Source organism: Triturus cristatus, chromosome 8, assembly GCF_964204655.1.
Source record: "Triturus cristatus chromosome 8, aTriCri1.1, whole genome shotgun sequence".
NCBI lineage: Eukaryota > Metazoa > Chordata > Amphibia > Caudata > Salamandridae > Triturus > Triturus cristatus.
This window is the reverse complement of record NC_140591.1, coordinates 33,834,324-33,849,193: the sequence shown is the minus strand read 5'-3', so window position 1 is coordinate 33,849,193 and position 14,870 is coordinate 33,834,324.

The window sequence follows — 14,870 nt, the reverse complement described above, 5'->3', positions numbered from 1 at the left end:
AGCCCTCATGTATCTCTCTCAGTGCCTATGTATTAGTCCCTCCCAGCCCTCATGTATCTCTCTCAGTCCCCATGTATTAGTCCCTCCCAGCCCTCATGTATCTCTCTCAGTCCCCGTGTATTAGTCCCTCCCAGCCCTCATGTATCTCTCTCAGTCCCCTTGTATTAGTCCCTCCTAGCCCTCATGTATCTCTCTCAGTCCCCGTGTATTAGTCCCTCCCCGCCCTCATGTATCTCTCTCAGTCCCCATGTATTAGTCCCTCCCAGCCCTCATGTATCTCTCTCAGTCCCCATGTATTAGTACCTCCCAGCCCTCGTGTATCTCTCTCAGTCACCGTGTATTAGTCCCTCCCAGCCCTCATGTATCTCTCTCAGTCCCCATGTATTAGTCCCTCCCAGCCCTCATGTATCTCTCTCAGTCCCCATGTATTAGTCCCTCCCAGCCCTCATGTATCTCTCTCAGTCCCCGTGTAGTAGTCCCTCCCAGCCCTCATGTATCTCTCTCAGTCCCCGTGTATTAGTCCCTCCCAGCCCTCATGTATCTCTCTCAGTCCCCATGTATTAGTCCCTCCCAGCCCTCATGTATCTCTCTCAGTCCCCGTGTAGTAGTCCCTCCCAGCCCTCATGTATCTCTCTCAGTCCCCGTGTATTAGTCCCTCCCAGCCCTTATGTATCTCTCTCAGTCCCCATGTATTAGTCCCTCCAAGCCCTCATTTATCTCTCTCAGTCCCCGTGTATTAGGCTCTCCCAGCCCTCATGTATCTCTCTCAGTCCCCGTGTATTAGTCCCTCCCAGCCCTCATGTATCTCTCTCAGTCCCCGTGTATAAGTTCCTCCCAGCCCTCATGTATCTCTCTCAGTCCCCGTGTATCAGTCCCTTCCAGCCCTCATGTATCTCTCTCAGTCCCCGTGTATTAGTCCCTCCCAGTCCTCATGTATCTCTCTCAGTCCCGGTGTATTAGTCCCTCCCATCCCTCATGTATCTCTCTCAGTCCCCGTGTATTAGTCCCTTCCAGCCCTCATGTATCTCTCTCAGTCCCCGTGTATTAGTCCTTCCCAGTCCTCTTGTATCTCTCTCAGTCCCCGTGTATTAGTCCCTCCCAGCCCTCATGTATCTCTCTCAGTCCCCGTGTATTAAGCCCTCCCGGCCCTCATGTATCTCTCTCAGTCCCTGTGTATTAGTCCCTCCCAAGCCTCATGTATCTCTTTCAGTGCCCGTGTATTAGTCCCTCCCAGCCCTCATGTATCTCTCTTAGTCCCTGATTATTAGTCCCTCCCAGCCCTCATGTATCTCTCTCAGTCCCCGTGTATTAGTCCCTCCCAGCCCTCATGTATCTCTCTCTAATTCCCATGTAAAATGTCCCTCCCACACCTCATGTATCTCTCTCAGTCCCCGTGTATAAGTCCCTCCCAGCCCTCATGTATCTCTCTCAGTCCCCGTGTATTACTCCCTCCCAGCCCTCTTGTATCTCTCTCAGTCCTCGTGTATTAGTCCCTCCCAGTCCTCATGTATCTCTCTCAGTCCCCGTGTATTAGTCCCTCCCATCCCTCATGTATCTCTCTCAGTCCCCGTGTATTAGTCCCTCCCAACCTTCATGTATCTCTCTCAGTGCCTATGTGTTAGTCCCTCCCAGCCCCCATGTATCTCTCTCAGTCCCCATGTATTAGTCCCTCCTAGCCCTCATGTATCTCTCTCAGTCCCCGTGTATTAGACCCTCCCAGCCCTAATGTATCTCTATCAGTCCCCGTGTATTAGTACCTCCCAGCCCCCATGTATCTCTCTCAGTCCCTGTGTATTAGTCCCTCCCAGCCCTCATGTATATCTCTCAGTCCCCGTGTATTAGTCCCTTCTAGCCCTCATGTATCTCTCTCAGTCCCCGTGTATTAGTCCCTCCCCGCCCTCATGTATCTCTCTCAGTCCCCATGTATTAGCCCCTCCCAACCCTCATGTATCTCTCTCAGTCCCCATGTATTAGTCTCTCCCAGCCCTAATGTATCTCGCTCAGTCCCCGTGTATTAGTCCCTCCCAGACCTCATGTATCTCTCTCAGTCCCTATGTATTAGTCCCTCCAAGCCCTCATGTATCTCTCTCATTGTCTGTTAATTAGTACCTCCCAGCCCTCATGTATCTCTCTCAGTCCCCGTGTATTAGTCCCTCCCAACTCTCATGTATCTCTCTCAGTCCCAGTGTATTAGTCCCTCCCAGCCCTCATGTATCTCTCTCAGTGCCTGTGTATTAGTCCCTCCCAGCCCTCCTGTATCTCTCTCAGTCCCCGTGTATTAGTCCCTCCCAACTCTCATGTATCTCTCTCAGTCCCCATGTATTAGTCCCTCCCAGCCCTCATGTATCTCTCTCAGTCCCCGTGTAGTAGTACCTCCCAACCCTCATGTATCTCTCTCAGTCCCAGTGTATTAGTCCCTCCCAGCCCTCATGTATCTCTCTCAGTGCCTGTGTATTAGTCCCTCCCAGCACTCATGTATCTCTCTCAGTCCCCATGTATTAGTCCCTCCCAGCCCTCATGTATCTCTCTCAGTCCCCGTGTAGTAGTACCTCCCAACCCTCATGTATCTCTCTCAGTCCCAGTGTATTAGTCCCTCCCAGCCCTCATGTATCTCTCTCAGTGCCTGTGTATTAGTCCCTCCCAGCCCTCATGTATCTCTCTCAGTCCCCATGTATTAGTCCCTCCCAGCCCTCATGTATCTCTCTCAGTCCCCATGTATTAGTCCCTTCTAGCCCTCATGTATCTCTCTCAGTCCCCATGTATTAGTCCCTCCCCGCCCTCATGTATCTCTCTCAGTCCCCATGTATTAGCCCCTCCCAACCCTCATGTATCTCTCTCAGTCCCCATGTATTAGTCCCTCCCAGCCCTCATGTATCTCGCTCAGTCCCCGTGTATTAGTCCCTCCCAGCCCTCATGTATCTCTCTCAGTCCCTATGTATTAGTCCCTCCCAGCCCTCCTGTATCTCTCTCAGTCCCCGTGTATTAGTCCCTCCCAACCCTCATGTATCTCTCTCAGTCCCAGTGTATTAGTCCCTCCCAGCCCTCATGTATCTCTCTCAGTGCCTGTGTATTAGTCCCTCCCAGCCCTCATGTATCTCTCTCAGTCCCCATGTATTAGTCCCTCCCAGCCCTCATGCATCTCTCTCAGTCCCCGTGTATTAGTCCCTCCCCGCCCTCATGTATCTCTCTCAGTCCCCATGTATTAGCCCCTCCCAACCCTCATGTATCTCTCTCAGTCCCCATGTATTAGTCCCTCCCAGCCCTCATGTATCTCGCTCAGTCCCCGTGTATTAGTCCCTCCCAGCCCTCATTTATCTCTCTCAGTCCCTATGTATTAGTCCCTCCCAGCCCTCATGTATCTCTCTCATTGTCTGTTAATTAGTACCTCCCAGCCCTCATGTATCTCTCTCAGTCCCCGTGTATTAGTCCCTCCCAACTCTCATGTATCTCTCTCAGTCCCAGTGTATTAGTCCCTCCCAGCCCTCATGTATCTCTCTCAGTCCCCGTGTATTAGACCCTCCAAGCCCTAATGTCTCTCTCTCAGTCCCCGTGTATTAGTACCTCCCAGCCCCCATGTATCTCTCTCAGTCCCTGTGTATTAGTCCCTCCCAGCCCTCATGTATATCTCTCAGTCCCCGTGTATTAGTCCCTCCCAGCCCTCATGTATCTCTCTCAGTCCCCGTGTATTAGTCCCTCCCAGCCCTCAAGCATCTCTCTCAGTGCCCGTGTATTAGTCCCTCCCAGCCCTCATGAATGTCTCTCAGTCCCCATGTATCAGTCCCTCCCAGCCCTCATGTATCTCTCCCAGTCCCCGTGTATTAGTCCCTCCCAGCCCTCTTGTATCTCTCTCAGTCCCTGTGTATTAGTCCCTCCCAGTCCTCATGTATCTCTCTCAGCCCCCGTGTATTAGTCCCTCCCAGCCCTCATTTATCTCTCTCAGTCCCCGTGTATTAGTCCCTTCCAGCCCTCATGTATCTCTCTCAGTCCCCGTGTATTAGTCCTTCCCAGCCCTCATGTATCTCTCTCAGTCCTCGTGTATTAGTACCTCCCAGCCCTCATGTATCTCTCTCAGTCCCCATGTATTAGTGCCTCCCAGCCCTCATGTATCTCTCTCAGTCCCCATGTATTAGTCCCTCCTAGCCCTCATGTATCTCTCTCAGTCCCCGTTGATTAGTCCTTCCCAGCCCTCATTAATCTCTCTCAGTCCCTGTGTATTAGTCGCTCCCAGCCCTCATGTATCTCCCTCATTGTCTGTGAATTAGTACCTCCCAGCCCTCATGTATCTCTCTCAGTCCCCGTGTATTAGTCCCTCCCAGCCCTCATGTATCTCTCTCAGTCCCTGTGTATTAGTCCCTCCCAGCCCTCATGTATCTCTCTCAGTGCCCATGTATTAGTCCCTCCCAGCCCTCATGCATCTCTCTCAGTGGCTGTGTATTAGTCCCTCCCAGCCCTCCTGTATCTCTCTCAGTCCCCGTGTATTAGTCCCTCGCAACCCTCATGTATCTCTCTCAGTCCCAGTGTATTAGTCCCTCCCAGCCCTCATGTATCTCTCTCAGTGCCTATGTATTAGTCCCTCCCAGCCCTCATGTATCTCTCTCAGTCCCCATGTATTAGTCCCTCCCAGCCCTCATGTATCTCTCTCAGTCCCCGTGTATTAGTCCCTCCCAGCCCTCATGTATCTCTCTCAGTCCCCATGTATTAGTCCCTCCCAGCCCTCATGTATCTCTCTCAGTCCCCATGTATTAGTACCTCCCAGCCCTCGTGTATCTCTCTCAGTCACCGTGTATTAGTCCCTCCCAGCCCTCATGTATCTCTCTCAGTCCCCATGTATTAGTCCCTCCCAGCCCTCATGTATCTCTCTCAGTCCCCATGTATTAGTCCCTCCCAGCCCTCATGTATCTCTCTCAGTCCCCGTGTAGTAGTCCCTCCCAGCCCTCATGTATCTCTCTCAGTCCCCGTGTATTAGTCCCTCCCAGCCCTCATGTATCTCTCTCAGTCCCCATGTATTAGTCCCTCCCAGCCCTCATGTATCTCTCTCAGTCCCCGTGTAGTAGTCCCTCCCAGCCCTCATGTATCTCTCTCAGTCCCCGTGTATTAGTCCCTCCCAGCCCTTATGTATCTCTCTCAGTCCCCATGTATTAGTCCCTCCAAGCCCTCATTTATCTCTCTCAGTCCCCGTGTATTAGTCTCTCCCAGCCCTCATGTATCTCTCTCAGTCCCCGTGTATTAGTCCCTCCCAGCCCTCATGTATCTCTCTCAGTCCCCGTGTATAAGTTCCTCCCAGCCCTCATGTATCTCTCTCAGTCCCCGTGTATCAGTCCCTTCCAGCCCTCATGTATCTCTCTCAGTCCCCGTGTATTAGTCCCTCCCAGTCCTCATGTATCTCTCTCAGTCCCGGTGTATTAGTCCCTCCCATCCCTCATGTATCTCTCTCAGTCCCCGTGTATTAGTCCCTTCCAGCCCTCATGTATCTCTCTCAGTCCCCGTGTATTAGTCCTTCCCAGTCCTCTTGTATCTCTCTCAGTCCCCGTGTATTAGTCCCTCCCAGCCCTCATGTATCTCTCTCAGTCCCCGTGTATTAAGCCCTCCCGGCCCTCATGTATCTCTCTCAGTCCCTGTGTATTAGTCCCTCCCAAGCCTCATGTATCTCTTTCAGTGCCCGTGTATTAGTCCCTCCCAGCCCTCATGTATCTCTCTTAGTCCCTGATTATTAGTCCCTCCCAGCCCTCATGTATCTCTCTCAGTCCCCGTGTATTAGTCCCTCCCAGCCCTCATGTATCTCTCTCTAATTCCCATGTAAAATGTCCCTCCCACACCTCATGTATCTCTCTCAGTCCCCGTGTATAAGTCCCTCCCAGCCCTCATGTATCTCTCTCAGTCCCCGTGTATTACTCCCTCCCAGCCCTCTTGTATCTCTCTCAGTCCTCATGTATTAGTCCCTCCCAGTCCTCATGTATCTCTCTCAGTCCCCGTGTATTAGTCCCTCCCATCCCTCATGTATCTCTCTCAGTCCCCGTGTATTAGTCCCTCCCAACCTTCATGTATCTCTCTCAGTGCCTATGTGTTAGTCCCTCCCAGCCCCCATGTATCTCTCTCAGTCCCCATGTATTAGTCCCTCCTAGCCCTCATGTATCTCTCTCAGTCCCCGTGTATTAGACCCTCCCAGCCCTAATGTATCTCTATCAGTCCCCGTGTATTAGTACCTCCCAGCCCCCATGTATCTCTCTCAGTCCCTGTGTATTAGTCCCTCCCAGCCCTCATGTATATCTCTCAGTCCCCGTGTATTAGTCCCTCCCAGCCCTCATGTATCTCTCTCAGTCCCCGTGTATTAGTCCCTCCCAGCCCTCATGTATCTCTCTCAGTCCCCGTGTATTAGTCCCTCCCCGCCCTCATGTATCTCTCTCAGTCCCCATGTATTAGCCCCTCCCACGCCTCATGTATCTCTCTCAGTCCCCATGTATTAGTCTCTCCCACCCCTCATGTATCTCTCTCAGTCCACATGTATTAGTCTCTCCCAGCCCTCATGTATCTCGCTCAGTCCCCGTGTATTAGTCCCTCCCAGCCCTCATGTATCTCTCTCAGTCCCTATGTATTAGTCCCTCCCAGCCCTCCTGTATCTCTCTCAGTCCCCGTGTATTAGTCCCTCCCAACCCTCATGTATCTCTCTCAGTCCCAGTGTATTAGTCCCTCTCAGCCCTCATTTATCTCTCTCAGTGCCTGTGTATTAGTACCTCCCAGCCCTCATGTATCTCTCTCAGTCCCCATGTATTAGTCCCTCCTAGCCCTCATGTATCTCTCTCAGTCCCCGTGTATTAGTCCCTTCTAGCCCTCATGTATCTCTCTCAGTCCCCGTGTATTAGTCCCTCCCCGCCCTCATGTATCTCTCTCAGTCCCCATGTATTAGCCCCTCCCAACCCTCATGTATCTCTCTCAGTCCCCATGTATTAGTCTCTCCCAGCCCTAATGTATCTCGCTCAGTCCCCGTGTATTAGTCCCTCCCAGACCTCATGTATCTCTCTCAGTCCCTATGTATTAGTCCCTCCAAGCCCTCATGTATCTCTCTCATTGTCTGTTAATTAGTACCTCCCAGCCCTCATGTATCTCTCTCAGTCCCCGTGTATTAGTCCCTCCCAACTCTCATGTATCTCTCTCAGTCCCAGTGTATTAGTCCCTCCCAGCCCTCATGTATCTCTCTCAGTGCCTGTGTATTAGTCCCTCCCAGCCCTCCTGTATCTCTCTCAGTCCCCGTGTATTAGTCCCTCCCAACTCTCATGTATCTCTCTCAGTCCCCATGTATTAGTCCCTCCCAGCCCTCATGTATCTCTCTCAGTCCCCGTGTAGTAGTACCTCCCAACCCTCATGTATCTCTCTCAGTCCCAGTGTATTAGTCCCTCCCAGCCCTCATGTATCTCTCTCAGTGCCTGTGTATTAGTCCCTCCCAGCACTCATGTATCTCTCTCAGTCCCCATGTATTAGTCCCTCCCAGCCCTCATGTATCTCTCTCAGTCCCCGTGTAGTAGTACCTCCCAACCCTCATGTATCTCTCTCAGTCCCAGTGTATTAGTCCCTCCCAGCCCTCATGTATCTCTCTCAGTGCCTGTGTATTAGTCCCTCCCAGCCCTCATGTATCTCTCTCAGTCCCCATGTATTAGTCCCTCCCAGCCCTCATGTATCTCTCTCAGTCCCCATGTATTAGTCCCTTCTAGCCCTCATGTATCTCTCTCAGTCCCCATGTATTAGTCCCTCCCTGCCCTCATGTATCTCTCTCAGTCCCCATGTATTAGCCCCTCCCAACCCTCATGTATCTCTCTCAGTCCCCATGTATTAGCCCCTCCCACGCCTCATGTATCTCTCTCAGTCCCCATGTATTAGTCTCTCCCACCCCTCATGTATCTCTCTCAGTCCACATGTATTAGTCTCTCCCAGCCCTCATGTATCTCGCTCAGTCCCCGTGTATTAGTCCCTCCCAGCCCTCATGTATCTCTCTCAGTCCCTATGTATTAGTCCCTCCCAGCCCTCCTGTATCTCTCTCAGTCCCCGTGTATTAGTCCCTCCCAACCCTCATGTATCTCTCTCAGTCCCAGTGTATTAGTCCCTCTCAGCCCTCATTTATCTCTCTCAGTGCCTGTGTATTAGTACCTCCCAGCCCTCATGTATCTCTCTCAGTCCCCATGTATTAGTCCCTCCTAGCCCTCATGTATCTCTCTCAGTCCCCGTGTATTAGTCCCTTCTAGCCCTCATGTATCTCTCTCAGTCCCCGTGTATTAGTCCCTCCCCGCCCTCATGTATCTCTCTCAGTCCCCATGTATTAGCCCCTCCCAACCCTCATGTATCTCTCTCAGTCCCCATGTATTAGTCTCTCCCAGCCCTAATGTATCTCGCTCAGTCCCCGTGTATTAGTCCCTCCCAGACCTCATGTATCTCTCTCAGTCCCTATGTATTAGTCCCTCCAAGCCCTCATGTATCTCTCTCATTGTCTGTTAATTAGTACCTCCCAGCCCTCATGTATCTCTCTCAGTCCCCGTGTATTAGTCCCTCCCAACTCTCATGTATCTCTCTCAGTCCCAGTGTATTAGTCCCTCCCAGCCCTCATGTATCTCTCTCAGTGCCTGTGTATTAGTCCCTCCCAGCCCTCCTGTATCTCTCTCAGTCCCCGTGTATTAGTCCCTCCCAACTCTCATGTATCTCTCTCAGTCCCCATGTATTAGTCCCTCCCAGCCCTCATGTATCTCTCTCAGTCCCCGTGTAGTAGTACCTCCCAACCCTCATGTATCTCTCTCAGTCCCAGTGTATTAGTCCCTCCCAGCCCTCATGTATCTCTCTCAGTGCCTGTGTATTAGTCCCTCCCAGCACTCATGTATCTCTCTCAGTCCCCATGTATTAGTCCCTCCCAGCCCTCATGTATCTCTCTCAGTCCCCGTGTAGTAGTACCTCCCAACCCTCATGTATCTCTCTCAGTCCCAGTGTATTAGTCCCTCCCAGCCCTCATGTATCTCTCTCAGTGCCTGTGTATTAGTCCCTCCCAGCCCTCATGTATCTCTCTCAGTCCCCATGTATTAGTCCCTCCCAGCCCTCATGTATCTCTCTCAGTCCCCATGTATTAGTCCCTTCTAGCCCTCATGTATCTCTCTCAGTCCCCATGTATTAGTCTCTCCCACCCCTCATGTATCTCTCTCAGTCCACATGTATTAGTCTCTCCCAGCCCTCATGTATCTCGCTCAGTCCCCGTGTATTAGTCCCTCCCAGCCCTCATGTATCTCTCTCAGTCCCTATGTATTAGTCCCTCCCAGCCCTCCTGTATCTCTCTCAGTCCCCGTGTATTAGTCCCTCCCAACCCTCATGTATCTCTCTCAGTCCCAGTGTATTAGTCCCTCTCAGCCCTCATTTATCTCTCTCAGTGCCTGTGTATTAGTACCTCCCAGCCCTCATGTATCTCTCTCAGTCCCCATGTATTAGTCCCTCCTAGCCCTCATGTATCTCTCTCAGTCCCCGTGTATTAGTCCCTTCTAGCCCTCATGTATCTCTCTCAGTCCCCGTGTATTAGTCCCTCCCCGCCCTCATGTATCTCTCTCAGTCCCCATGTATTAGCCCCTCCCAACCCTCATGTATCTCTCTCAGTCCCCATGTATTAGTCTCTCCCAGCCCTAATGTATCTCGCTCAGTCCCCGTGTATTAGTCCCTCCCAGACCTCATGTATCTCTCTCAGTCCCTATGTATTAGTCCCTCCAAGCCCTCATGTATCTCTCTCATTGTCTGTTAATTAGTACCTCCCAGCCCTCATGTATCTCTCTCAGTCCCCGTGTATTAGTCCCTCCCAACTCTCATGTATCTCTCTCAGTCCCAGTGTATTAGTCCCTCCCAGCCCTCATGTATCTCTCTCAGTGCCTGTGTATTAGTCCCTCCCAGCCCTCCTGTATCTCTCTCAGTCCCCGTGTATTAGTCCCTCCCAACTCTCATGTATCTCTCTCAGTCCCCATGTATTAGTCCCTCCCAGCCCTCATGTATCTCTCTCAGTCCCCGTGTAGTAGTACCTCCCAACCCTCATGTATCTCTCTCAGTCCCAGTGTATTAGTCCCTCCCAGCCCTCATGTATCTCTCTCAGTGCCTGTGTATTAGTCCCTCCCAGCACTCATGTATCTCTCTCAGTCCCCATGTATTAGTCCCTCCCAGCCCTCATGTATCTCTCTCAGTCCCCGTGTAGTAGTACCTCCCAACCCTCATGTATCTCTCTCAGTCCCAGTGTATTAGTCCCTCCCAGCCCTCATGTATCTCTCTCAGTGCCTGTGTATTAGTCCCTCCCAGCCCTCATGTATCTCTCTCAGTCCCCATGTATTAGTCCCTCCCAGCCCTCATGTATCTCTCTCAGTCCCCATGTATTAGTCCCTTCTAGCCCTCATGTATCTCTCTCAGTCCCCATGTATTAGTCCCTCCCTGCCCTCATGTATCTCTCTCAGTCCCCATGTATTAGCCCCTCCCAACCCTCATGTATCTCTCTCAGTCCCCATGTATTAGTCCCTCCCAGCCCTCATGTATCTCGCTCAGTCCCCGTGTATTAGTCCCTCCCAGCCCTCATGTATCTCTCTCAGTCCCTATGTATTAGTCCCTCCCAGCCCTCCTGTATCTCTCTCAGTCCCCGTGTATTAGTCCCTCCCAACCCTCATGTATCTCTCTCAGTCCCAGTGTATTAGTCCCTCCCAGCCCTCATGTATCTCTCTCAGTGCCTGTGTATTAGTCCCTCCCAGCCCTCATGTATCTCTCTCAGTCCCCATGTATTAGTCCCTCCCAGCCCTCATGCATCTCTCTCAGTCCCCGTGTATTAGTCCCTCCCCGCCCTCATGTATCTCTCTCAGTCCCCATGTATTAGCCCCTCCCAACCCTCATGTATCTCTCTCAGTCCCCATGTATTAGTCCCTCCCAGCCCTCATGTATCTCGCTCAGTCCCCGTGTATTAGTCCCTCCCAGCCCTCATTTATCTCTCTCAGTCCCTATGTATTAGTCCCTCCCAGCCCTCATGTATCTCTCTCATTGTCTGTTAATTAGTACCTCCCAGCCCTCATGTATCTCTCTCAGTCCCCGTGTATTAGTCCCTCCCAACTCTCATGTATCTCTCTCAGTCCCAGTGTATTAGTCCCTCCCAGCCCTCATGTATCTCTCTCAGTGCCTGTGTATTAGTCCCTCCCAGCCCTCATGTATCTCTCTCAGTCCCCTTGTATTAGTTCCTCCCAGCCATCCTGTATCTCTCTCAGTCCCCGTGTATTAGTCCCTCGCAACCCTCATGTATCTCTCTCAGTCCCAGTGTATTAGTCCCTCCCAGCCCTCATGTATCTCTCTCAGTGCCTGTGTATTAGTCCCTCCCAGCCCTCATGTATCTCTCTCAGTCCCCATGTATTAGTACCTCCCAGCCCACATGTATCTCTCTCAGTCCCCATGTATTAGTCCCTCCCAGCCCTCATGTATCTCTCCCAGTCCGGTGTATTAGTCCTCCCTGCCCTCATGTATCTCTCTCAGTCCCCGTGTATTAGTCCCTCCCAGCCCTCATGTATCTCTCTCTGTCCCCTTGTATTAGTCCCTCCCAGCCCTCATGTATCTCTCTCTGTCCCCGTGTATTAGTACCTCCCAGCCCTCATGTATCTCTCTCAGTCCCCGTGTATTAGTCCCTCCCAGCCCTCATGTATCTCTCTCAGTCCCCGTGTATTAGACCCTCCCAGCCCTAATGTATCTCTCTCAGTCCCCGTGTATTAGTACCTCCCAGCCCCCATGTATCTCTCTCAGTCCCTGTGTATTAGTCCCTCCCAGCCCTCATGTATATCTCTCAGTCCCCGTGTATTAGTCCCTCCCAGCCCTCATGTATCTCTCTCAGTCCCCGTGTATTAGTCCCTCCCAGCCCTCAAGCATCTCTCTCAGTGCCCGTGTATTAGTCCCTCCCAGCCCTCATGAATGTCTCTCAGTCCCCATGTATCAGTCCCTCCCAGCCCTCATGTATCTCTCCCAGTCCCCGTGTATTAGTCCCTCCCAGCCCTCTTGTATCTCTCTCAGTCCCTGTGTATTAGTCCCTCCCAGTCCTCATGTATCTCTCTCAGCCCCCGTGTATTAGTCCCTCCCAGCCCTCATTTATCTCTCTCAGTCCCCGTGTATTAGTCCCTTCCAGCCCTCATGTATCTCTCTCAGTCCCCGTGTATTAGTCCTTCCCAGCCCTCATGTATCTCTCTCAGTCCTCGTGTATTAGTACCTCCCAGCCCTCATGTATCTCTCTCAGTCCCCATGTATTAGTGCCTCCCAGCCCTCATGTATCTCTCTCAGTCCCCATGTATTAGTCCCTCCTAGCCCTCATGTATCTCTCTCAGTCCCCGTTGATTAGTCCTTCCCAGCCCTCATTAATCTCTCTCAGTCCCTGTGTATTAGTCGCTCCCAGCCCTCATGTATCTCCCTCATTGTCTGTGAATTAGTACCTCCCAGCCCTCATGTATCTCTCTCAGTCCCCGTGTATTAGTCCCTCCCAGCCCTCATGTATCTCTCTCAGTCCCTGTGTATTAGTCCCTCCCAGCCCTCATGTATCTCTCTCAGTGCCCATGTATTAGTCCCTCCCAGCCCTCATGCATCTCTCTCAGTGGCTGTGTATTAGTCCCTCCCAGCCCTCCTGTATCTCTCTCAGTCCCCGTGTATTAGTCCCTCGCAACCCTCATGTATCTCTCTCAGTCCCAGTGTATTAGTCCCTCCCAGCCCTCATGTATCTCTCTCAGTGCCTATGTATTAGTCCCTCCCAGCCCTCATGTATCTCTCTCAGTCCCCATGTATTAGTCCCTCCCAGCCCTCATGTATCTCTCTCAGTCCCCGTGTATTAGTCCCTCCCAGCCCTCATGTATCTCTCTCAGTCCCCTTGTATTAGTCCCTCCTAGCCCTCATGTATCTCTCTCAGTCCCCGTGTATTAGTCCCTCCCCGCCCTCATGTATCTCTCTCAGTCCCCATGTATTAGTCCCTCCCAGCCCTCATGTATCTCTCTCAGTCCCCATGTATTAGTACCTCCCAGCCCTCGTGTATCTCTCTCAGTCACCGTGTATTAGTCCCTCCCAGCCCTCATGTATCTCTCTCAGTCCCCATGTATTAGTCCCTCCCAGCCCTCATGTATCTCTCTCAGTCCCCATGTATTAGTCCCTCCCAGCCCTCATGTATCTCTCTCAGTCCCCGTGTAGTAGTCCCTCCCAGCCCTCATGTATCTCTCTCAGTCCCCGTGTATTAGTCCCTCCCAGCCCTCATGTATCTCTCTCAGTCCCCATGTATTAGTCCCTCCCAGCCCTCATGTATCTCTCTCAGTCCCCGTGTAGTAGTCCCTCCCAGCCCTCATGTATCTCTCTCAGTCCCCGTGTATTAGTCCCTCCCAGCCCTTATGTATCTCTCTCAGTCCCCATGTATTAGTCCCTCCAAGCCTTCATTTATCTCTCTCAGTCCCCGTGTATTAGTCTCTCCCAGCCCTCATGTATCTCTCTCAGTCCCCGTGTATTAGTCCCTCCCAGCCCTCATGTATCTCTCTCAGTCCCCGTGTATAAGTTCCTCCCAGCCCTCATGTATCTCTCTCAGTCCCCGTGTATCAGTCCCTTCCAGCCCTCATGTATCTCTCTCAGTCCCCGTGTATTAGTCCCTCCCAGTCCTCATGTATCTCTCTCAGTCCCGGTGTATTAGTCCCTCCCATCCCTCATGTATCTCTCTCAGTCCCCGTGTATTAGTCCCTTCCAGCCCTCATGTATCTCTCTCAGTCCCCGTGTATTAGTCCTTCCCAGTCCTCTTGTATCTCTCTCAGTCCCCGTGTATTAGTCCCTCCCAGCCCTCATGTATCTCTCTCAGTCCCCGTGTATTAAGCCCTCCCGGCCCTCATGTATCTCTCTCAGTCCCCGTGTATTAGTCCCTCCCAAGCCTCATGTATCTCTTTCAGTGCCCGTGTATTAGTCCCTCCCAGCCCTCATGTATCTCTCTTAGTCCCTGATTATTAGTCCCTCCCAGCCCTCATGTATCTCTCTCAGTCCCCGTGTATTAGTCCCTCCCAGCCCTCATGTATCTCTCTCAGTCCCAGTGTATTAGTCCCCCCCAACCCTCATGTATCTCTCTCAGTCCCCATGTATTAGTACCTCCCAGCCCTCATGTATCTCTCTCAATCCCCCTGTATTAGTCCCTCCCAGCCCTCATATATCTCTCTCAGTCCTAATGTATTAGTCCCTCCCAGCCCTCATGTATCTCTCTCAGTCCACGTTTATTAGTCCCTCCCAGCCCTCATGTATCTCTCTCAGTCCATGTGTATTAGTCCCTCCCAGCCCTCATGTATCTCTCTCAGTCCCCGTGTATTAGTCCCTCCCAGCCCTCTTGTATCTCTCTCAGTCCCCGTGTATTAGTCCCTCCCAGCCCTCTTGTATCTCTCTCAGTCCCCGTGTATTAGTCCCTCCCAGCCCTCATGTATCTATCTCAGTCCCCGTGTATTAGAACCTCCCAGCCCTCATGTATCTCTCTCTAATCCCCAAGTAAAAAGTCCCTTCCAGACCACATGTATCTCTCTCAGTCCCCGTGTATAAGTCCCTCCCAGCCCTCATGTATCTCTCTCAGTCCCCGTGTATTAGTCCCTCCCAGCCCTCTTGTATCTCTCTCAGTCCCCGTGTATTAGTCCCTCCCAGCCCTCATGTACCTCTCTTAGTCCCCGTGTATTAGTCCCTCCCAGCCCTCATATATCTCTCTCAGTCCCCGTGTATTAGTCCCTCCCAGCCCTCATGTATCTCTCTCAGTGCCTGTGTATTAGTCCCTCCCAGCCCTCATGTATCTCTCTCAGTCCCCGTGTATTAGTCCCTCCCAGCCCTCATGTATCTCTCTCTAATCCCCATGTAAAAAG